A 23,427-nucleotide genomic window follows, 5' to 3' on the forward strand; every position below is an offset into this window, starting at 1 on the left:
AAGAAAAGACCTGCAGACACCTTGATCTTTGACTTTCAGCCTCCAGAACCATAAGAAAATGAATTTCTGTCATTTAAGCCACCCTATCTATGGTATTTTGTTATGATGTCCCCTGTGAACTAATATAAACCCAGTTCAGTTTTCCTTTTGGGGAAAGTAAGTGCATTATTAGGATCACTCATCATCTGGTTGGATTCTAGATAGAGAGAGCAGCTAAGAAAATAATGTCCTGTGTGATCCTGCATCCTTAGCTACACTGGCCATCAATCCCCCTCGCCAAAGATCCTCATTATCTCTGACTCAAAAATGTATGGAACCTCAGGGTGAAATACTGGAACCTCCTGAGGAGCAGGTCCAAGAACACAAGTACTGGACCTTGATATGAACACCTGCGCTGGAACCAGCCAGGTAGATACACTTATGCAAGAGAGAAACAAGAGAAAGTGAAAGAATAAAAATGTGTGTTCACGTTTATGCAAAACACTGACATGTTAATGGGTCTCTAGCTAGATTTGTAGACTGGGAAGAAGCAAGTGTGCTGAGTGACTGGGGTCCACTGGGAGTGGTGCACTGGGGTCCCTGGGACCCTGGGAGAGTCCCTGGAATGGAATTCCTATGCTGGATGGAGGTAAACAGCTCCTGGTGAGGACAGGTTTCGCCCTGGTGAAGATGTGGATTCTAGTTATTAAGACTGAATATCACCTATTGGCGTCCCCTCTCTTCCTCTAGAAAAAAAAAATGCCATTAGATTTCTTTTTCTATCATCGGTTCACAAAATTGTTAAGCAAGCTATCTGTTCTTACTTACTTTTCCCTCTTTTCTACAATGTTGTTTGTAGGCATATTTTAAAGTTGTTTGAGGGAAATATTGATATTTTATTACTCCACACAAGTATTTTGTTACTAGAGGTACTTAGGTTACTACCACTTTGGATTTTTCTGGGGAGATGGGAATCCAGAGGAAGAGATAAATTTGAGATGCTCTTTCTAATGAATTCTGGCAACTGTGTAAGAAAGTTTAAGAGCGGAGTAGATGCTCGGGGAGAGTGTAGGTCAGGTTCCTGTGTTCTCCCTGCTCCTACATGTGCTCTGTAGTTTTGCATTCTTCTGATTTGGTTGGACTCGATACGATGTTCTTGCTTTGCTCACATAAGGAAGGACCAGTGTGAGGAAAGAGAGACAGTATAGGAAAAGGCCCTCTAAATGAATCCAGTGTGATCAAGGGGACCATCTTCATTTCTTTTTTGGGAACTTTTTACTCTCCTTTTCTTATCTTATTGCTTGAGGGCTTGACCAATGCTTTGGGGAGGAGTCTTAGTCCATTTTGCACTACTATAACAGAATACCTGAGGGTAGGTAATTTATAAAGAAAAGAAATTTCTTACAATTCTGGAGGTTGAGAAATCCAGATAAGAGGGGTTATATCTGGTGAGGTCCTTCTTTCTATGTCATGACACGTTAGGAAGCATTACTTGGCAAGACAGAGCAAGTATGTAGTCTGTTTTCCTTCTTTCTGTAAAGCCATTAATCCCATCACAAGGGACTCACCCTCATGACTTTATCTTAATTACTTCTCAAAGGTGCCTCCTCCAAATACCATTCACATTTGAATTTTGGGATTGAGTTTCCAACACAAACTTTTGGGGGCTCACATTCCAACATATCAGGAGGCAGCAACAAAGAGTGAGTGAAGCTGAATGGCAATGGACTGAGAGATTGCTAGTTCCAGTGGGGGTCCAGCCAAAGCATAGAACCCATGCCAACAGCTAAGTTTATTTTTGTTCTGCTCTCCCAGAAAATCAGGATTTTTAGATATCACCAATAGTCCTATGGACAAGAGGCATTTAGTAACACTCAGCCTGGACCATGGTAGGCAGCACCTGAACACCCTTCAGGGTAGGAGAGGAAAAGCCTGGAGGAACTAGAATAGGGGGTGGCATAGGGTTTCTTGACAAGTTTTCTAAGATCATATCCCTAGAGCCTTCCCCATGAAGAAAAATAAATACGATCCTTCTTATTTGTGGAAATTTCCAAAAGATTGTCTCTTGGTGAGAGAAAAAAATTCTGAAATGTAAGTAGGCTTCACGACAGAATAGAGATCTTCAATAAGGGAACATTAACTCTCAATTCTGATTAGCTTTTAGACATTTCCTCTGCTTACACATAGCTAGGTAGGTCGACAAGAGAATCTCCTGAGAATTCTCTCAGATCCATATTTTCTCTGGGTTGGGTAATATTCCAATTGTGCCACTTGAATTTATGATAAAGAAATGAGTGACAAGTATCTTTTTATTATGTGTTCTGCATAAATATGCCCACTATGTATGCATGCTGTATTATAAATCTGCTTACCTACATATTTATTTTTCAATCAAGGGCAATACTGTGGCCATGCTTTTTGAATGACCTAAATAAAGACAGTTTTAGAAGACTTGCATGTATTTCTGTGTCACCTTGGAAGAATGACCTCTTTAAACACACCAATTCCTTGGACAGTGATACATTTGAGGGGCTCCCAATGGGCTACACCAGTTTTGTGTGCTATAAGGGTATGTGAAAGGCTGGAGTTAGGGCTGTTTAAATCAGTGTATTAGAGGAGTGCTGGGGAAGCTACAGCACTGTGGGAGCAGTAATCAAAGTCCAGAAGGCAGAGGGTAGCATGTTACACCCGGCCACCAGAAGCCAAGGGACTCAGAGTCCATCTGCCTGGATGCCCTCACAACTGCTCTGTCTCCTATATGAGAACGGGATTTCACATTTGAAGGACATGGAGGAAAGGACCCTGTCTGTTTGTCTTAAACATCCAAAGAGCGCATCAAACACACAGGCAACTCGCACGAGGCAATGGGGGACGGCAGGGCAAGGAGCAGAAATAGCAGAGCAGAAATAGCCAATCAGAAGGCCTGGAGGAGAGAAAGGAGCGAAGAGTTTGCGCTGCCAAGAGATCAGTAAACGAGTAAGGTGTTCACAAATCAAAAGGGTAGAGAAGAAAGGAACTCATTGCAGGCAGGATAGTGTAATACAGAGTCCTGGAATTGCAGTAGAAAGGCTTGGTTTCCATTAACCAATCACCAGCTGTTTTACCAGGGAGGGTTGCTTTATCTCAGCTCCAGTTCCTCAGCTCTAAAACATAGAAGGAAAGGTAACAGCAACCAACCCAGAGCACCTGCCCTGAGCAAGCATGTTACATATGTTACCTCACTTAATCCTTATTCAACCACATGCAGGAGGTATTATTGTCTCCATTTTATAAACAAGGACTTGGAGACCTAGAGAAAAAGGTAACTTTAAGGAAATTTAAAAATATTAAATGACCTACCGAAGTTCATACAGCTGGTACATTGTAAAGTAGGAATTTGATGCCAGGCATGGTTTGGATTCTAGTTTTTTCCACCACAAAAGGCACCTCTCCCTCTATCTCAGAAATGAGAGTTTAAAGGGCATGGATGTCTATGAATGAAAGCATTTTTTGACAACTGTGAAAAACTAAATAGATATAAAGAATTCTTAATATTAAAGTCAGATCTTTCTAGACAAGCCCACGATGAGATAGTGGAAAAGTGTGGTTCTGAGAAATGCACTCACTTGCCAAGCCAGTGACACTACTTTCCAGATCACCAATAGCAATAAAGTGAGTTAATGACTGAATAAAGCTTTTAATGGTGGGTTGGGCTACATGACCCCTAAGGTCCTGCTAAGTCAGTATTTCTGAGAATCAGGAATTTTATCAAAGCAGTAAGAATGTAGCCCTGTGCTGGGTCTGACCTCAGAGAAAACTGTAGAGTCAGCATAATATTTCCTTTTTTTTGTCTCATTCTGTTCTTTCTGTTCTTTCCCCTCCCCTTCAACCCTCTTGCTGGGCAATGATCACTCTCAAGGCTATCCTTGGATTTTGTGTGCCCTAAAGGAAAGGAATTGAATATCGGCTCCACCCCTGAAGGCTGTGTGATCTGGGGAGTTGTCATTTAACCTCTCTGAACTCCGGATTGCTCATCTATAAGATGAGAAAAATCTACTGTTAGAGCTCATTGCAGGATTTGACTAATACAATGTGTCAAGTGCTGAGCATATAGTTTGAACTGTTAGTTTCCTTCAATTTTCCAAAAATACAGTGACTTAGCAGAGTACAATAATTCTCCAAGAGATGTCTGCATATTTGAAAAATGATACCTAGTGAAGTCCACTCAGCAGTACAGAGTAATAGCCTGTCCAATGGTGGATCTTTGTATCTAAATGAGGCATCTGAGTAGAAGAGATAAATGGGAGTAGGGAGGAAGGAGTTTGGAAAGATGGGACTTCCCTGGGCTTCTCCCAGTGTTACTCCGTAATCTGCACTATTCCATAGCATTGTATTTATATGACCAACCCAGATGCAACAGTGTGAGAATATTTCCTCACTGAACTTGATTAAAAACACTAAAGCAATTTTTTCTGATAGCAGAGAAGTTTAAGAATAGTCGTTGCATGTGAACAATCAGGTAACCCTGAAAAATGACTGCACATGAATATAAGGAAATTACTCCAGGGACCCAGCAGTTCTTTGTTCAGAATGGGACATCCAAGGTTACAGAAAAATTGATGGGTTTAACAAACTCAGATCTGGGCAAAGGAGGAGTTAGGGCACAGATGCCTCTCTGCCCTTGCTTCTAAGAGGGTAACATCTAGATAGATGTTTACAGTCTGACTGAAAGCCTGGATTTCTTTGGATTCTAGTAATCATTTATGTATTCTATCCACTTATAATATGCTGGAACTGCTAAGGAAACTAAGACTTCCTTCTCAAAGTCATAAAGTACAGGGATTTTTGTATATTTTGTTTACTACTGCAATAGTGCCAGGCAATAAACATTTGTAAAGCAAATGACTTATGAAGTTGATACTTACACAAAGCCATCCTTTAGATTCACTACAGAAAGAAATTTTAGGGGGCAGTTGGTTAACAAATTCTCAGACACAGAATGATGTGGCATGGCTTTTTTTCCCTCCTCCTCCTCTTCCTCCTCCTCCTCCTCCTCCTCCTCCTCCTCCTCCTCCTCACCCCGCAGGCTTAGGGATCCTTAAATGTTACAGCCAAGAATTCATATGTGTGACACAGAGCTTTCTCTTCCAGCCTCTGCCTTTTGCTAATAAACAATAAATAATTCCTTGGAAACATCTGCCCTTTATGGGTAATTGGAGGAATGTTTACTTTGGTGATGGGATGAGAAAGATGTGACCTTTTAACTTTTATTCAATTGGTAAGTGAGGGGGAAAAAGGGAAAAAATTATAAACTAGAGAAGACAATACTCTGGCAAGCTTTCAAAAATGAAAAGCCAATATAGTTTAATACAATCTTAAAGCTTTGTAGGATCCAGCTCTTTCTGGCAAAAATGCTTCCAAGTTCAAAACGGGAAATTGTTAAGAGAATTCATGAGGTTCTTTTAGATATCAAGTAGCGCTTTTAAAATACATTATTAAGTGAAAAGGAATGAAGATCATGATTAAATGTCCTTTGAAACCCATCTATTTTTAAGATTAGGAAACAAATTCCAACATTTAGCTGAAAACTAAACGTTTGAAAATAGTCCTAAAGAGTTGGTTGAATACAGAGATCTATTATTATATATACATATATACATATGTCTCCTTAATCTATAGATTTTGCTTTGAAAAATTACAGCACTAGCTACTTTCCATCTTTAAAATGAAAAGGAAGGGGGCTCAGCATTCAATAATAATTTAGATTTCTAGGTTTTTTTTTTTTTTTTTTTTTTTCACAAAAGTACCAGACTTGTATGGGAGTTGGGGGTGGCAGGTGATATAAAAACTGTTTGATTTAAATAAATTATCTATTTAAATGTTTTGTATTTATCATTTGTATGTGTGTATTTATGTACACATATATTAAATAATTCCTTCACTTTATTAATCACTATTCAGAAATATGTGCCTCCTATTAAAAAAAGTTGTGCTTAGCTAGACAGGAAGTTACAATGCCAGACTGTCTGGTTTAATAACAGACACATGACAAACCTGTGCAAACGCATATTGATTTATCCTTGGGGACTTTTAATTTGTTTTGTGCCACCTTAGTGACTGGGTGGGCTAGGAGATGCCTACTAAGCAGTTCCTAGTCAGAGGGCTTCCTACAGCTGTGTTAAGTTGTTAAAAAGAGGGGAGTCAAGAGCATCATCAAACCTGACTGCTAGGTCCAGAGGCCAGGCCCTAGTTCTGGAGGACCCTACCATAGACAGAGCCAGGTCCAAAGGGCAGCTGTCAACCCAGCAAGGTGTTTCAAGTGGTAAATGCAGCAGGGAACAGGTGAGACATAGACAAAGAGGGCTCCTGCAACCAAGCTCCTACTACCGTCAGTCTCTGTTCCTAGGGGTTCAAGGTATTGGTGGAGGATGGACACATTTGTAAATTCTTTAAATGCTATATTCACATCTCATTTAAGGTTAGTGGTTTGGTGCCCCCTGACCCAACCTTCTCAGCTAGTGATCAAGGCGGGATGGAAGCAGCCAGGGTTTGCCCTATGAAGAGGCAGCAGTGCATGGTTCCTTGTTCTTGGGAGATGGCTGAAGAAGGGCATCCAAACCAAGTCACCAAAGCACAGAAGGGCTAATGTCTGAGAGGTGTTTCCATGACACATGGATGCTAACTCTCTCTTTCATTCCTTCCCTCTCCCCAGAGAAATTGATCTTAATTCCTGATACTTTTGTGCCAGTTGATGAAAAAGTAGAACATTAGGAAGACCTGCATCAAGGTGATGTGTGAGGGAAACAGAGCACACTCGTGACAACTGTAAGATCAGATAGTCCCCTCTTAGGCCTTAAAGCCCCTTTCACGGATGAGATTGGACTGGGTTTACCACCTGCTTACATGGTAGAAGGTGCCCATGTTCCCTAGCATAAAGAGGAAGGTGACATCTAACAGCCTCTTTTCTGCACTTCATTCCTCCTAGCAGTTCAGACAGTCAGCCAACTGGGGCATGATTGGAAGATTTCCAACTTTTCCATGAGAGTATATAGGCTCTTGTCTTGGTTCCACCTGGGAACATCTTTGGGGTATGGAGTCGGGTGTTGGTGAGCAGAATATAGAACTGAAAACAAGGTGAACATGCCTGGAGCGAGACAACTGGTAATTTAAAAAATATGTGTTGGTGATTTTCATCACTTCAAAGAGCTCATGGTAGACTTCTTCAATTATCAGCCTAGGCCAACAGTTCAAATGTGGGGAGGTTTTGTCGGCAGGGTGGAGTTGATGGGGAGGTTTCTACTTTCATTTTTATTTTGCCATAATGAGAACCCCTTCTGGATAAAGAAAAAATATGATATGATAATAACTTGAAGCCTGAAGTGAAACAAGTGAAGCTCCAGTCCTTATTGAGAAGACGATGGAGGCTGGGGACATAGCTCAGTGGTAGAGCTTGTGCTTAGCTTGCCTGAGGCCCTAGGTTCAATACCCCTCCCCCCAGGAAACAACAACAACAACAAAAGTAAGTAGATGAACCAGGGTTAGTGAAATGACGTTTTTGTGTGTGTGCCAATAAATAGCATTTAGCAGTCAGGAACAGAGCATACTATCCCTTCCCCCACAGCCTTTTCCTCAGTCCATGCAAAACAAATTGGAGTGAGACAACACCATCTGCTCATTTCACACTCAGTGAAGAAGCACGTCAACTCCTTCTCAAGGTTAGGAAGCCCAAACTCAAAAAGACACTCTTCTAGTTATGCAGTGAAATATGCCTCCTGAAAGCAGGAACCCATAAGCTTCAGAGTTCCATATTTCCCAAAACGCGACACTGTAAGGGCTGAATTGATGAGGGCTTCCTTATAGGAGTGTCACATGCAGCTTTAATTGGTAGTAGAAAGTCCTATTTCACTAGCCAATTGCATTTCCATGAATTTATGCCTCTGATTTCAATGAGAAGAATGGCAGCAGAAAAAAGACCATCATAAGCACCAGAGTTCTCGCGTCCCAAGGCTGAGAGGAAAAGAATGAGGTAGAAAGTCTGGCTCAATTTGAGAGCTTTCCTTCTGGATCACAACCACTTTTTTTTTTTTTTTTTTTCTTTTTCTTTTTGGCAATCACTTTTAAAAAGTCTAAATCCCTAAATTAAACACCATTATTCTATCCAGCAATGATGCTTTAAATTAGAGAGGAAACTCAGCCATTTTATTCTCCCTCCATTTACTTTACTCATCTAAACTGACTTCAGAGGTAAAGATCAGGGAGAAGTCTTACTAATTCATATGAATGCCTCCAGAGATTAGAAGGGCAGTCCTTTGGTTTTTCCAGCACATCTTAATCTCCATATGGTTATAAAAAGCCACCCATTAAATCATGCAGCTCTCAAGAGGACCCCTGATACAATAGGTGGCTGGACTTGTCTTATAGACCAGACACTTGCAATACAAAGTCTGAAGAGAATCAAGTTTCATGTTATGTATAACATGCTTCACTGGTGTATATCGACACCCCTGGAGAGATGGCAGGTTATTATGAAAGGATAAATTGTGGCATGCCTAGTACCAAATGAATGTCCATTATATGTAAAATTATACCTCTTTTTATTCATAAAACTCATGTACCAGAGTTTTGAGATTTGGTTAGACCAGGTTAACCCAAATTCATCCATCCATTCAACCATCTGTTGGTGTGTCCATCTGCCCTATAAATGTTACCCTAGTTCCTACAGTACCAACTCTCAGAATTACTGAGACAAGGCATGTTTTCTACCCTACTGGGAAAGCAGACCTGCAAATCATAAGGCAATAAGTGAAATCACAGCAGTGTGCTCAAGGTAGACAAGTAACCAAAATGGAGGAAGCAGTTGGCTATAAGAGGGTGGGGCTGTGGGACAGGGAGAAACTTCCTGGAAGAGTTTAACTATGAAAGAAGGATTGGGATTCACTAGGCATGTGCGTTCTAATCAGAAGGCACAGCTTGAGCAAAGGCACAGAGGCATGAAAAAGCATGCCGTCTCTAAGGAGCTAGAAGCTGTGTGATGTTGCTTCAGGGTTTTGTGTAGCTGTGATAGCAGATGAGCTTAAAGAAATAGGTCAGGCTAGGGTAAGACAAAATTTGTAGGCCATATTTCGAGATTTCCTGTAACCACAGGCATTACTGGTGGGATTTCAGAAGGCTATGTGTTTAGAATCATCTCTATGATGGCTATGCAGAAAATGGATAGGAGGATAGCAAGAACAGGACAGGAAGCCCAAGATGGGTAAGTTGTTACTGTTTTCACATCATGTTTTTTAAAGCTTTGATCCTATTTCAATCTTAGTATTTTCAGACTGAGAAAAGTCAATGATGGTAACCCAGTGTTTTTAATATCATGAATTGCATAGAAACTGATAATACTTTTACAGTGTATTGGGGCAGACTATTGAGTCTGTGGTCAAGAGGCCTGGAGGATCTAACTGCCCCAAGTCCCTCTCAGCCAGTGCAAGTCTTAAGGGAATCAGTAGCTCAGCTTCAACTGCAACCCAGAGAGCTACCCATTGTGTCTCAGTGGCACTCAGAATCTATCTGCTTTGGAAATGGAGGAAGCAGTAATAAACAAGCTTTAGTAGGGTAGATCTGGAAGCCAAGCCTTGGTCTCCTGGCTCCAATTATAGTGTCGTTACTTTCTAATTCAACCGTACTTGCCTGTTGGATCTATGCTGTAGGAATTGGAAAATAGTCTATACTAGCTAATCAAAAAAGCAGGGGGTATTCAGGGCTGACCTAGAAAATAAGGTTCTTTCATAAAATACCTCACAGTATCAAAGTCAGGAGAAAAATGAATTGTGTAGTTCACAGGTTATTTTCTGTGGTTAGGTCCACATTATTGTTCATATTGGATGGAGTATCCCTATAATCTGGCATGTGTAGACACAGGGGTCTTGGGTGATCTATGAAAGTAAGCCAGTGAATGAGTGATATAACTCGGAACAAAAAATTCTGAGTTATAGCTGAAGTATTCTACTTTCCATGGTTACTCTTTCTTTCAGAGTTTTTTGTTGGCAAAAAAGGATTGTGCAATAATGTTATTTTTAATTTGTTATGTGGTCCATGAATAATTCATTTAAAATAAAATCTCAATATCTTTTGAGCTTATTTTAGGGTCCTAGGCATTGATTAAAATATCTGCCTGTTTAGCATAGCAGCATGGTGCATGGCGTGCAGTCTTCAGGAAAATGCCTTCCCTCTCTGTGTTGGTAGAAGCTCCTGGTGGATTTGTCTGCACTGTATCACACTGCATTTTGTTATGAGATTTTCCTCTTACCTTTTATTTTATAATTCAACCATCAAAGGCACCTTCTAATTTTTTTCTCCTTAATATTTATTTCCTTGTCAATGAAAGAGCTAGACTGAAAGTTTTTAAGTTATCTGTCAAGTTGGGATAAATAGTAAAAGTTATTTGTCCTCACCTCATCTCTGTCTTCAAAGTACCACATCTAGAATAAAGAAAGGAATGTATGCTGTTGGTAACATTATACTTCTTGGTTGTCCTGCTGAGACGGCCAACACAGTAGCCAAACAACTGTAATAATTTCTGGAAGGCATTTGTGACATTGACACTTGGCCCATTATGAACTGCACCAAACCCCTCAAATCATTTCATACTGGTCTGAAAGCTGCTGTCAAGACAATAAAAGCTCTCAATTGTTATTGACTTGGGCTAGATTTGTGTTCTACTTACAAATTTCCATTTGGTATTTCTGGTTGTGTTTGAATCAGAGCAAAGGTACATTTGGACTCTTAGAATTCATTCCATATTTCTTTTAATCAATATAAATCAAAAGCAGCCTCAGAAATGCCTGGTTGTCGATATGTCTGGCTAAGTCGGAAGTAAATGTCATGTCTTCCAAGGGTAGCATTTTCTCTAGGAAGCACTATTCAGGCATATTTGTTACCTCAATTAGTCTGATTTAGTGGTTTAGTAAGCGTGGGGCCTCTAGTACTCAACAGAGTAATCTGATTTCTCACATGCTAGTAAGAGACTAAAAACCATCCAAAATGGTGAGTTCACATCCTAAAAGCAGATGTATAGATCTTGACATTCTTTGTGGCATAGCTGTCAGGGAAATGTGGAGATTTTTGATCTGGTCTTCATGTGGGATCAGCACCTCTCAGTGTCACATGCCTGGAGACTCTGACTCTGACCATCAGTCTCCTGAATGTGCAGGGAGGCAACAGGACAGATGTTCCTTTTGGAAAGTCAGTTCCCTGAAGTGATCCTTTTTCTTCTTTAACTGCCTTTGGCTGGCAAAAGGTACAGCTGACAGCCCTGAAGACAGCACTGCAGGGCATGGTTTAGAAAGGGAACGTGTTTCTCTCAGAGGCTGTCAGACTGGCTTCATTCAGAAGCCATGAAACTAATCTGCTGCTCAGATATGTATTTTGGAAAAGTGGTCACATTTTGACTGGAACTACTTAGGACCTCAATCCAGTGGGAGAAGGCTGATTTGCACTATGTAGGTAAAAGATGAGGAGAATGGGACCAAGATAGTCTAAACCAATGTGTTATATTTGTCCCTCTCATAATTCCCTGCAGATCTAATCTGACCAGTGTAATATAAAAAATAAATATTTATCACCCTAGAATTAGAAAGCAATATCACTTGCATTCCTGTCTCGAGTAAATCTAAGCTACTTACCCACCCCCAAAAAAGAATGATTTATTGAACCAGACAGACATTTACAAACCACAAAGTATAGTTTAACAACCACAGATGCAGAGATGCAGCTGCACCTCTGGTATGCCAGAAACTGGGATGTGCATCCAAATATTGTCTTCTTCATCATTGCTGAGATTCTGTGTCAGCTTTGTCCTCTTTTGATGAACACTAGTATTCTCCACATGCTTCTCTTTTTAAATTATAGACCTTAAACCACTGCTATCCAAGTCAAAGGGTCTCTTTATGGGTTCCATTTAAGTCAGGTGCCCATACATAAACAAACAACAGTCAGTGGATAAGGACACTGTGATTGATGGGTCAGGTATCCATACCAAGTCCAATCAACTGTGGTAGGAGATGGGGTTCACACTGTAATAATATGTTAATATGTTAGCTTTGGCAGTAACCAAGTGTTTGGAAAAGGAGTGAATGATAAGCACTCCCTACACGTAGCTAAACCCAAAAGGAAAAAGTTTAAAATTAAAGGAAAACAAAGATATAGTAGGCATAAATAAAAATTAAAAAGTCAAATTTAAGGTCAAAACCATTCATCAAAGACAGTAATTTTATTTCGATAAGAGGTATATTTAAAAATAAAAATATAACAGCAATAAGCCCTAAAATATCAAGTAACATATTATCCAAACAGGAAAACCCATTAGAGATGTAAAGGAAAATGAATTGCATGTCTATAAAACCAAAGAGATTCCATTAAAAACCTATTTGAATTGATAAAAAGGAGTTCAATAAAATGGTAGGATGAGATGAATATACAAAAATCAATAGCTAGTCTGTATAACAGCAATAACATATCAAAAATGTGATAAAAAGGAAATCCCACTCCTAATAGCATAAAAATATAATAAGGGTGAGGAACAGACTGGAATGAATATTTGATCAAATTGGTATAAAAATTTATTTAGAAGAATAAGCCATAAAGACTAATGTGCAGGTACACCCGTGCACACGTTAAAGACAAATACCAAGGGGAAATTACCCCTGCCAGATATTAGAAGGTCTTATACTTGAATGATTAAAACAGTGTGGTATTGATGCAAAAATAGACAAATGAACAAAATCACCTTAAAATAGATCCTGAAAAACTTCAAATGTTTACGTGTGATAAAGGAAATCCACAAACCACTGAGGATTACTTAGCAAAGTGTTGGTACAACTGGTGGTTGTGTAAAGACAAGAGCGTATCATCAAAGTTAAGCGTCTGAGAAGAATCTGGTAGTTATTGCAACAAATATGATAAAAGCTCATGTCTTTGTTCTTTAAATTCTTACTCAAATCAAAAAAAGAAATACAAATAAACAAAGTTATAAAATAGCACAAAGAATCAATGATCCCACCTCAAAGGTGGTAATATCCTTTGGAATGTATAACTTTTTGAAATGTGATTAGCACTATAGATTTAAAATGTGAAAAATATTCACATTCCTTGACTCAGTAATTTTTTTTCTCTGGTAAACTGTCTTGACAAAATAATGTGGAAAACTGAAAAGCATGATCAGCCAATGTACTAACTTCCACCTTATTTGTGTTAACCATAATTAACCATACAGCAACTCTGTTGTCCTCTAACCTCCTTTACCTATTGTTGTTGTTGATATTGGTTTTTAATGACATTTATTGTCACCAGACATTTGTCCCTTTCATCAATCCTAGAATTTAAGCCCCGAGAGTTTGCCTACTTTATTACCTACTCTATTTTCAGGTCCCAGAACCCTGCCTAAAACAGTAGGAAGCAGATAATTACTGAATGAAGGAATAACTTCAAACATTCAACAATTAGGAAATTATTTTGAGAATTATGATTTATCTACTTAACATAATAGTGTAAAACTATTAGATACATTTTAAGAATCATAACATAATATGGAAAGGTATTAATGATGAAATATTAAGTTTAAAAAAGAGAACTATATTCTTATGTATACACAGTCAAGTAACAAATGGTTTTTGATTCATGCTGGATGGCATATATGATAGTGGTCCTGCAAGATTACAACAGAGCTGAAAAATGCCTATTGCCTGGTGCCACAGCATCACAATGCAGTGCATTACTCATATGTCTGTGGTGATGCTGGCATAAACAAACCTACTGTCCTGCCAGTCTTATAAAAGCACAGCATGTACAATTATGCCTACTACATAATACTTGATAATAAGCGACTATGTCACTGGTTTATGTATTTACTATACTGCATCGTTATTTTAGAACATACAACTTCTACTTATTAAGAAAAGTTTACTGTGAAAATTATGCCGTGTTATGTTGCCAGCAGCCTCATACATTTCATGCTCACAGTGTCTCTTGATGGCATACTTTTTTCTTGGGTTTGATTTAATCATATGATGTTTTATTCTTCATGGCCCTAGAAGGACAGTAATAGGACTGTGTGCATGTATGTGCATGCATGTGTAGTGTAGATGTGTGGGAGGCTATACCATCTAAGTTTGTGTAAGTACACCCCATAATGTTCGCACAACAATGAGATCACTTAAAGAAACATTTCTCAGAATATGTCTCTCGTGTTAGCAACATGCCACCGCATGTTATGATTACAAATGTAGAAAAAGAAACTCTGGGAAGAGAACTAAAAATGAAAAATGGTGTCACCAAACATTAAGAATAGTGTGGAAAAGGGAATACAGATGATTTTCTTCTTCCATCTACTTTTGGGCATTTTCCAGTTTTCTATAACATGCGTTTTCTTTCTTTCTTTTTTGAGGCAGGGTTTCACTAAGTTGCTGAGGCTGGCCTTGAACTTGTGAGCATCCTGCCTCAGCCTACTAAGTTGTTGGGATTATAGGCATGCGACACCATGCCCAGCTTACATTTCTTTAATATTGGAAAATTTGATAAATGCAACCTCAAAGGGGAGATTTTTTTAAATTGCCAATGATAACAGATTATGATTCAAATTGAAATAATAGCCAATAGGAGGAATAAAGTGGGAATAAAAAAAGTGCTAACTATAGGAAAATATAAGTTAATTACAAAACTGATATTTTATATTATTTTCAGTTTAAGTAGATAAATTTGGGTCTAAGAATACGAAAATCTATGAAGTTGATTATCCTTTGAGTCACTGTAGTAAAAACCAATGTATTTTGCTTATTTCTGTCATTCAACTATGCTACCACTGTTAAGTTCCTCCTATATAGAAATTCTGAAGCTAATAGGTGACTTCTCCAAAATACAGATCCCTGGGTCTCATCCCTGGGAATTTCTAATTCAAGAGGATTACTGTGACAGGTTAGCTCAGTGTCATCACCAAGTCAGAACCCCTCATCTTAGTGGTCATTATCTGGAAGGCTTGTTTTTTAATGTTCTATATTCTGCTCAGTTGATGCAAGCTGTCAGTATTCAACCTCCTTTCCAATCATTTTCTTTGTTCCACTGGTACTACAACTCTGAAAGTTGTAAACAGATGCCTCCATTTCCTTTTTCCCTTTATCTCCTAACTTATTTGAAATCCGATGGTCTCCTGAGGTCACTTCTCCTGCAACCTCATTTGTTCAAATTTCAAATGACCATTAGGTGGTGTTACTATTCACCTGGGGACCCTGCCATTTCCCCACCATTTCATTTACATTCTTTGACAAAACAAACCAAAACAAATCCCTGCAAAGTAAGAATTCTGTTTGGTTTTGAGAATCATGGTGCCTTAGTCTGTTGAGGTTGCTATAACAAAATGCAATAAACTAGGTGACTTATAAACAATAGAAATTTATTTCTTACAGTTCTGGAGGCTGGGAAGTCCAAGATCAAGTTACCAGAAGATTTGGTATCTTATGAAGGCCTACTTTCTCATAGGTGGCACCTTCTTACTGTGTCTACACATGGTAGAAGAGGCAAGGCAACTCTCTGCAACCTCTAATCCCATGATCTAGTTATCTTTCAAAGTTCCTACCTCCTGATACTATCACTTTAGTAATTAGCTTTCAACACATGAATGGCGATGGAGGGGCAGACACAAACATTCAAAACCCACTATATGGCATTGTCCTTTTTCTCCTCCTCCCCCTTCTCCTCCTCCTTCTTTTCTTTTTGTCTTCTCAAAGCTGACTTCTGAGTCACTCAGGTATCTTAAGTGTAAAGTAGTTCACACTACTCTTCCACCACTTCATGTCTATAACAAAATTATTATAACAAAATAACTGAGACTAGATAATTCATAAAGAAGAGAAGTTTATTTAGCTCACGATTTTGGAGAGTGAAAGTCCAAACAGTACAACACTGACTCTAGTGAAAACCCACTCGACTGCATCACATCATGGCAGATGACTTTGTAGCAGGAATACATGTAAGAGATACCACTTGGTGAAATAGGAACCCAGAGAGGTTGGGAGAGGGTCCAAGCTTTTTCTTTTATAGCAATACTCTCTAGCCTTGATTTCATAAGAACAACACCAATTTCTTCTAAGGGCAGTGCCTTCAGTGAACTAATTACTTCTCACTAAGTTCACATCTTAAAGGTTCCAAATCACCTTCCAATACTGCTACATCAAGGACTAAGGCCCAACACATGAACTCCTGGGGACACACTCAAACCATGTCTAAATCATTGCCCTTGCCATCCTGGATGATGTCATTGGCCTATGAATGAACCATCTTGAAGCCACATTGCCCCTGCTCTCTTCTCATTCCCACCACCTTCAACACTTGGGAGGAGATTGCATGGCAATACACAGGGCAGAAAAAGACCAAAATGGAATAGCATTTTTTTTTTTTTTTTTTTTTTTTTTTGGTATCATGGATTAAACTCAGGGGCACTCAACTACTGAGCCACATCCCCAGTCTTTTTTTTTTTTTTTTTTGGTGGTGGTGGTGGTGAGGCTGAAAGTTGAACCAGGGGCACTCTACCACTGAACTACATCGTTGGCCCTATTGATTGGTCGACCCATTGATTGATTGATAAACACGGGGTCTAAACTTGTGATCTTCCTGCTTCACACTCCTGAGTAACTGGGATTACAGGCATGTAACACCATGCCTGGCTAGAATAGCTTTCTTATTGATTACCTCTTCAGAAGAAACTAGAGACAACACTCTTAATTTTGTTGCCCCACTAGTGTTAAGGTTGAGGATGCCTTCTGTTTGGGAGTTTCTCAGTGCAGGATGGCCCAGCAGGGCCAAGAGAAAAGAACCAAAACAGTCTTTATATAAGACATAAGCAAAGGAATATGAGATTATTGAGGGTTTTATGGTGGAGTTCAGCTCTCTAGTTTTGGAGAAGCAGACTATGGGGGAGTAGGGAATAATGAGACTGGTTGTCCTCTGGTAATCTCTTTTTGGCAACCTCCAATCCTTTATGGAAAGCAGCTTAGTGGTAGTGGTGGCGGCGGTGGCGGTGGTGGTGGTGGCGGTGGCGGTGGTGGTGGTGTGTGTGTGTGTGTGTGTGTGTGTGTGTGTGTGTGTGTTTGTGTGAGTCACATACAAGCTCAGTGACAAGCAAATGAATAGAGTCAAGTCCAGAGCAGCAAGAAGGAAACCATGAACACTTCCAAAACATACAAGGGATGAAGGAATGCACCAAAGAGTGATGTACTAAACTAAGTCTTCCTTAGGCTGTTACTTAAAGCTTCCTTGACCCTTCTGAAAAAGTAAACTTCAAAATTCTTGTCTCAAATACACAATTTTCTGGGTTGCGAGTATAGCTCAGTGGTAAAATGCTTGTCTATTGCAGACAGGCCCTAGTTTCCATCTCCAGTATTTCAGGCACACACACACACACACACACACACACACACACACACACACACAAATACACAACATTCTACCTTTATCTTCCTATTTCTTACTCATTATAGTATATCTACTCTTCAGTCTTCTTGAGTGCTCCAACTCCTGGACACCCTCATTTTCTCCTGGGCATGCTGCCTATTCTGGATTTTTTCCTTCCTTATCTAACCTAAACCATGTGAAGAGTTACTGGAATAATTCATTGTTCAGCATCACTGAGTCTCTCAATCCTTGTCTTTTGGCTTCTTCACCCATACTCGGAGCAATCTTCAGCTCTGTGTCAATTCAACCATCTACCTTGTCTCCTCTTACCATGCATTGCCTTATGAGTACCACAAGGAGAAAAATCACAAATGTATCCTTACTAATTTCAGCTGGGTCCTTGTATAGTTCCCTCTCTAATCCCCTCTGTGATTCTTCCAGACATTTACCACTCTCCTTAAATACTACCACACCACTTCTCTTCTCTTGGCAGATGAACTTCCAGCCTATGTGAGCTCAGGTTCTCAGCTATGAACCTTTCTGCATATACTCATCTCTGTCTCTTTCCTTTCTGGCTCTTCCCATGCAGGCACATTCCTTGTTCTGACATCTAATTTTTTTTCCACAATTAAGAAAAAAAAAAATCTCAACACTAAATATTTATTCTTTAAACAAATGTTTCTTAAGTACCAGGTACCAAGTTGAGTGATTGGGATGACAAATAGATGTCAATGGATGTCTGTTGAAGCGCTTGGCAGACACCTCTTTCCATGAATAGTTCTTTCCTCCTTTATTTGCTGGTTGGTGGCAGATGGGAACTGCCATTTTTCTAGTTTTCACTTGCTGGCCTCCCTGAATGATTTGAGATGGACATCTAAACCTATACTGGCAATCAATCTGTTCACTGAGAAATTTGCAACTGGGACTCAGGTTAGACTGTAACAGGGTAAGTTGGAAGGGGTAGTTGACATTTACGTTCACGTGGACTAGGATACAGAGACAGCCATTCTGCAGCAAGTGTAAAGCACACTCAGAGGGAGGTGCAGAGACAAGAGACTTCAGAAGAAGACTATCTGGGTTCTTTCTGGACTCTCCGGTCTCTAATTCCTCCCATTCCTGAGGCTCAGTTGCATCTTTGTCCAAAGATTCCAGAGTGTTTCCAATAACATTTCTATTTAAGATAGTATTTTTGTGTTGAGTTTCTGTTACTTGCAACCAAAAAGTAAATTCCTATCTTCCTTGCAGAAGAAAAACTAGGTTGCTTTGCTTTGTAATTGCTGTCTGCTGCGACTCCACCATGTGTCCTTTGGTATAGAATTTCAGGGGAGTAGGGAGCAAGTTTCAGGATGTTGCCTTTTATTTTCAGTCTTCGTTAAGGTGCTGCTGGAACTAAACATGCTCAAATATGGCTGAAAACTGCCTGGAAACCACAGGGTCAGGGTGTAACACTGTTCTGTGAAGTTCTTTTGCCTATTGCCAGTTGCCTGAGACTACTGAGGTCAGATAATCATGGGCCTTGCTGAATTACAGTTGCCAAATTATCTACTACACTGTTTCTAAAGCTATCAATTATCTCCTTTCTCTCTTGAATCTTCAACACTTCCTTCTCTTTCCTCCTTACATCGCATTTAAATCCCCTCCCCACCTAACAAAATCCATCCAAGCATTACCATTTTTTTCTTCCTATTATAGGTAAACTTTTTTTTGAAGAAGTTGTTTATACTTAGTGACAAACCACAGCCATTAAGTAGCCTTACTCAGCTGCGACTGCACTTGGTAAGATTGCCTTTGACCATTCACCTTATCACTAAGTCCAATGGATGGTTTTCAGGTCTTAACCTTACTTGAACTTTCAGGAGCTTGTGACACTATTAACCACTCCTGAACTTCTGAAACAATTTATTTCCTTGGCTTCTGTGATACCACGTGCCCTTGGCTTTCTTTTTATATGTCTGCTTTTTTCTTCTTTTTTCTTTTTAGACTTTGTGTTGATGTTCCTCCAGATGGGTCCTAGTTTTCAGTCCTCAGTTCTGATTTAGTCCTAGTTTTCAGTCCCCTTTACTCCTAACTTGGCTGGAGCAATCTCAGCCACTCTCTTGGCATTACCTTATCTACCTAAATTTAAGACAAACCCCCAATGACCTTAGAGAACAGAGGGAGGCACCTCGTATTTTGATCCTTAAAAAGTTCTTCATATCACTGGATGCTCTCAATTATTGTGAAAAATAAAACACTTTTTTGGGGGGAATATATTTCAGCACGAAGTGATTTTATTCAGTATTCAAATACAAGCCATCTGACAGAATTGGTATGAAAGGAAACAAATTTAACACAGATTTAGAAATTACTTCTAGGAGATACCTTCTCACTTACAAGTGTTAGATGTCCTTGTCAACAAGCCTTTAAAAAATCATTACAAAATGCAATATGATTACAGGATGAATAATGTAGTGTGATTGGATATTTGTGGTTTAGAATAAAATCCCCAATGTCAGCATCATATATAAAGTCAAAACCTTAGGTGGAAGTGAAGATAATATGTCCTGGAAAACTGTATCAGATTCAAAATACGATTCTAGTAATGCCAGAGACATTGTGAGAGCTTCATTAAGATTGATTTTGAAATTATATTTTTATTATATATAAAGTAAGTTTAATTAAATTAATACATTAAATATTATGAGTAGTGTTCCAAAAGTTTAATCTATATTTTAAAAAGTTTATATATTCAAGTTGGCCACAAAGGTTTTTTTTTGGGGGGTGGGAGTTTAACTAGAAAAATGCAGACATACCTTATATTCAGGTATATATGGTATATGCTGGATGATATCTCTAGCCAATCTCCCAGCTAAACTCCAGACCTATATAACTAACAGTTGACTGATAATTCTACAGGATGTCCAACAGGTACTTTAAATTCAACTTGTTCAAAGTTACAGCAAACTTCCCATCTACCTACTCCCCTTTTTGTTCCCCTCAGTGAATGCCACCTCCTTCATTCAACTGCCTAAAGTGAAACTTGAGTCACCCACATCTCTTCTGTCTCCCACACAACCCTGTTGTTTCTATCCTCTATCTCCTAATCCCTCTTATCTATTCATTTCCCTTAATACTCTCTGCTTTGCTCCAGGCCACTATCATTTCCTCCCCATTCTATTATAACAAAATCTGAACTGGGTTTCTTGGTCCCGTCCTTCCAATCTACCTCCCAAAAGCAGCCTGAGCGATCATTCTTATATGCAAATTCGAGGTCAATTTTCATTGCAGGCAAACTCTGACATATCTTCAGGTGTCAGTTTAGAGACCAACGTTTCTTCTCTAATTCCCTATTCCCCTGCCTTTACACACAATTTAGGCAAGTTAGATGTTCTTTGTTTCCCGTATTCCTTATCTTTCCTTACCACAACAATCTTCACACTTCTTTGTTATAATTGTTTATCTTTTCTTCTAGACTGGGAACTTAGGTCAATAAGAGCTCATCATTGTGTTCCCTTAATACAGGGCAAGATCTGAGATATTTTGAGTGCTTTATAAATATTAAATGAACCGATAATTTTTGTTATTCCAGAATCTAGAACAATAACCTGGTAAAAATAGTTCCTCAATCACATTTGTTGAATTAATCGACTGCTGTTGGACTAAAGACATATGATTAAACAACCTGTAACACAATTAATTTTGTGCAGGTTTTGTCCTTAAGGAACAAATATTCTTCTTAATTAGGTTTAATCAGAGATGGCTCCCTAGAACAGGTGGCTTTTGGAAGGGAAAGGGAGAGGAAAAATTCTTACCTAGTGAAATGTAAAGGGCAAATGTAAAAGTATAAACATCTGTGCACAAGAAATTTGTGTTCTTAAGATATGGGTAACTCCTAATTGAAATATGCCGTAACTAAGAATCGTTCCATCCTTGGATTTGCTAGTGAGAGGCTAGCTTTCTCCTCTACCTTGGATACTGGGATTCAGTCAGGCAATCAGCTGCAAAATCTCATTACTGGCAGCAATTAAACACTGAACTATATTGCTTCCCTAATGCTTAAAAAAAAAAAAATCCTTTTACTATAGAGAATAAGATTCCTACCAAGTTTTATATTCATGGGCTTTAATTTTTCATTTAATTTTATAACAAAATATACTTAGAATAAATTTCACAAGAATATTTAGTCTAGTTATTTTTGGCCTGCACTTCGATAATTTATACTAACATACAATGGCCACTTTGTTTTCTTTGCTCTAAAGTTTCTTTGTGCACTATTCCTTGAACATGGGCCTCATGTTCCAACTTCACTTAGATGAAAAAAGTGTTAATTTCAGCAGTGATTTAATATCTCTTCATAGACTCAGTTTAGACTTACATGAAAATATGTTGCTTGGTGATACAGTTGTGGACCCAAGTATTTATTGAAAATCTTGTTCTGGAGAATGAGAATGATGAATATGCCTTGCTAAACAAAGGAAAGGTTAATGACTCCGAATTATGATTTTAAAACAGGGTGTCAACAAAATAGTAACATCAAAATGAAGTAAAGGATCTGATTTGAAGGGTGTGCCTGAGTTAACTTTACAATCTTACTCTTGAACTGATATGTAACATTTTATTTGGGGCTCCATCTATTAGTGGTTTATGAGAGTGACTTTTGTGAAAACTGCGATTTAATCAGAAATCAGAAATATATGATTAAGTCGCCCTACTTTACAAAAAGTGCTTTAAACTTTTTAATATAAACTCAATATACACAGTGGGCTGATAAATTGAGACAACTCACAGAGGTCATACATGAAATTAGCCACATATATATTTTTCTAAACTTGGAGATGAATGTAAGCCTCATTTTGGAAGTTACATTAAACACTGTAGTTTTAATATAATAAAAAAATTCAGCCTTAAAAACTATAGTTGAAAATTAACATTTGCAACACCATTTATAGTTTCCAAAGAGCTTTTCTCATTATCTCAGAAAACTGAATAATGATGTGATTATTAAAGGTTAATTAAGCAAATACTTGTGAAGTAATTGGGAGGTAATCTATTTCTAATTTAACAGGTCAGTCAGGGCTATTTAGGAAATATTTTTTCTAGTTAACAACGCTAACCAAAACAAAGATATTTAAATGGTTTCCCTCGTGGGTTATTCCCACAATAAAGCATTTGTTTGTTCTTTTAAGCCAATTGTTTTGAAGAACAGAAATGAGGGTTCCCAATTTCACTGTTTTGGTCATTGAAAAGGTTTTATGAGATTTCTGAGCTCTTCCTCCTCAATGTTAATCCGCGCCTTATGTTGTTTATTTTGGCACTTCGGAATAAAATATCTAAAGAAAGTAACCGGAGAAGACACAGGGGGATGCATTAGAGACTAGCCATTTTCTTGTGGAAAGCAACGCATCTTGGTTATTGACTTTACAGAAAATTGAATACAAATTCAACTCATCAACAACCAAATATGACTATCCAAGTGTATGACTACACAAAGAAATTTTCTTAAATTTCCATAGGTGCAGTTTATAACATGAACCATACTCTCGTCAGTAGTGGAACTAAAAACTGCTTTTACCCAACTTTGGGTACCTTGGGTGCTGCCTCTCGACTACCAAGTGATTTAAAAATCATATCCTGCTAGTTCCTGGTTTACCGGCTACAGAAGTGTCCCAGGTAAGAAAAGGCGAAATGCTCCGCCAAAGTACAGGTAGATGAAAGGTTGCAGTTACGACTAGGTAATTAGCCCGGGGTCACGGAGCTCCGTCCCGGCCTCCGCAGGAGCTGGAGAGCTGGCCACCGGGCACCTTTGTCTGGGCCCTGGCTCTCTGGACTCGGGCCCCTTGTGCGGGCGGGTCCCGGTAGTACCCCGGGGAAACGGGCGGCGAGGGCGGCCCGGCCTGGAAACGGGAGGTCAGCGCGGCGCTGGCGGCCCCCTCCCACGGGAGCCGCGCCAGGTCCCAGCAAGGGCCGGGCGGCTCGCTATTGTTTTTGGCGAGCACATAAATCCACGCGCCGACCCTCTGCGAACCAGGTTTCCTCCCGGAGGCCATTCGGTTTCCTGCG

Source organism: Sciurus vulgaris (genome assembly GCF_902686455.1).
Source record: "Sciurus vulgaris genome assembly, chromosome: 2".
NCBI classification, from domain to species: domain Eukaryota; kingdom Metazoa; phylum Chordata; class Mammalia; order Rodentia; family Sciuridae; genus Sciurus; species Sciurus vulgaris.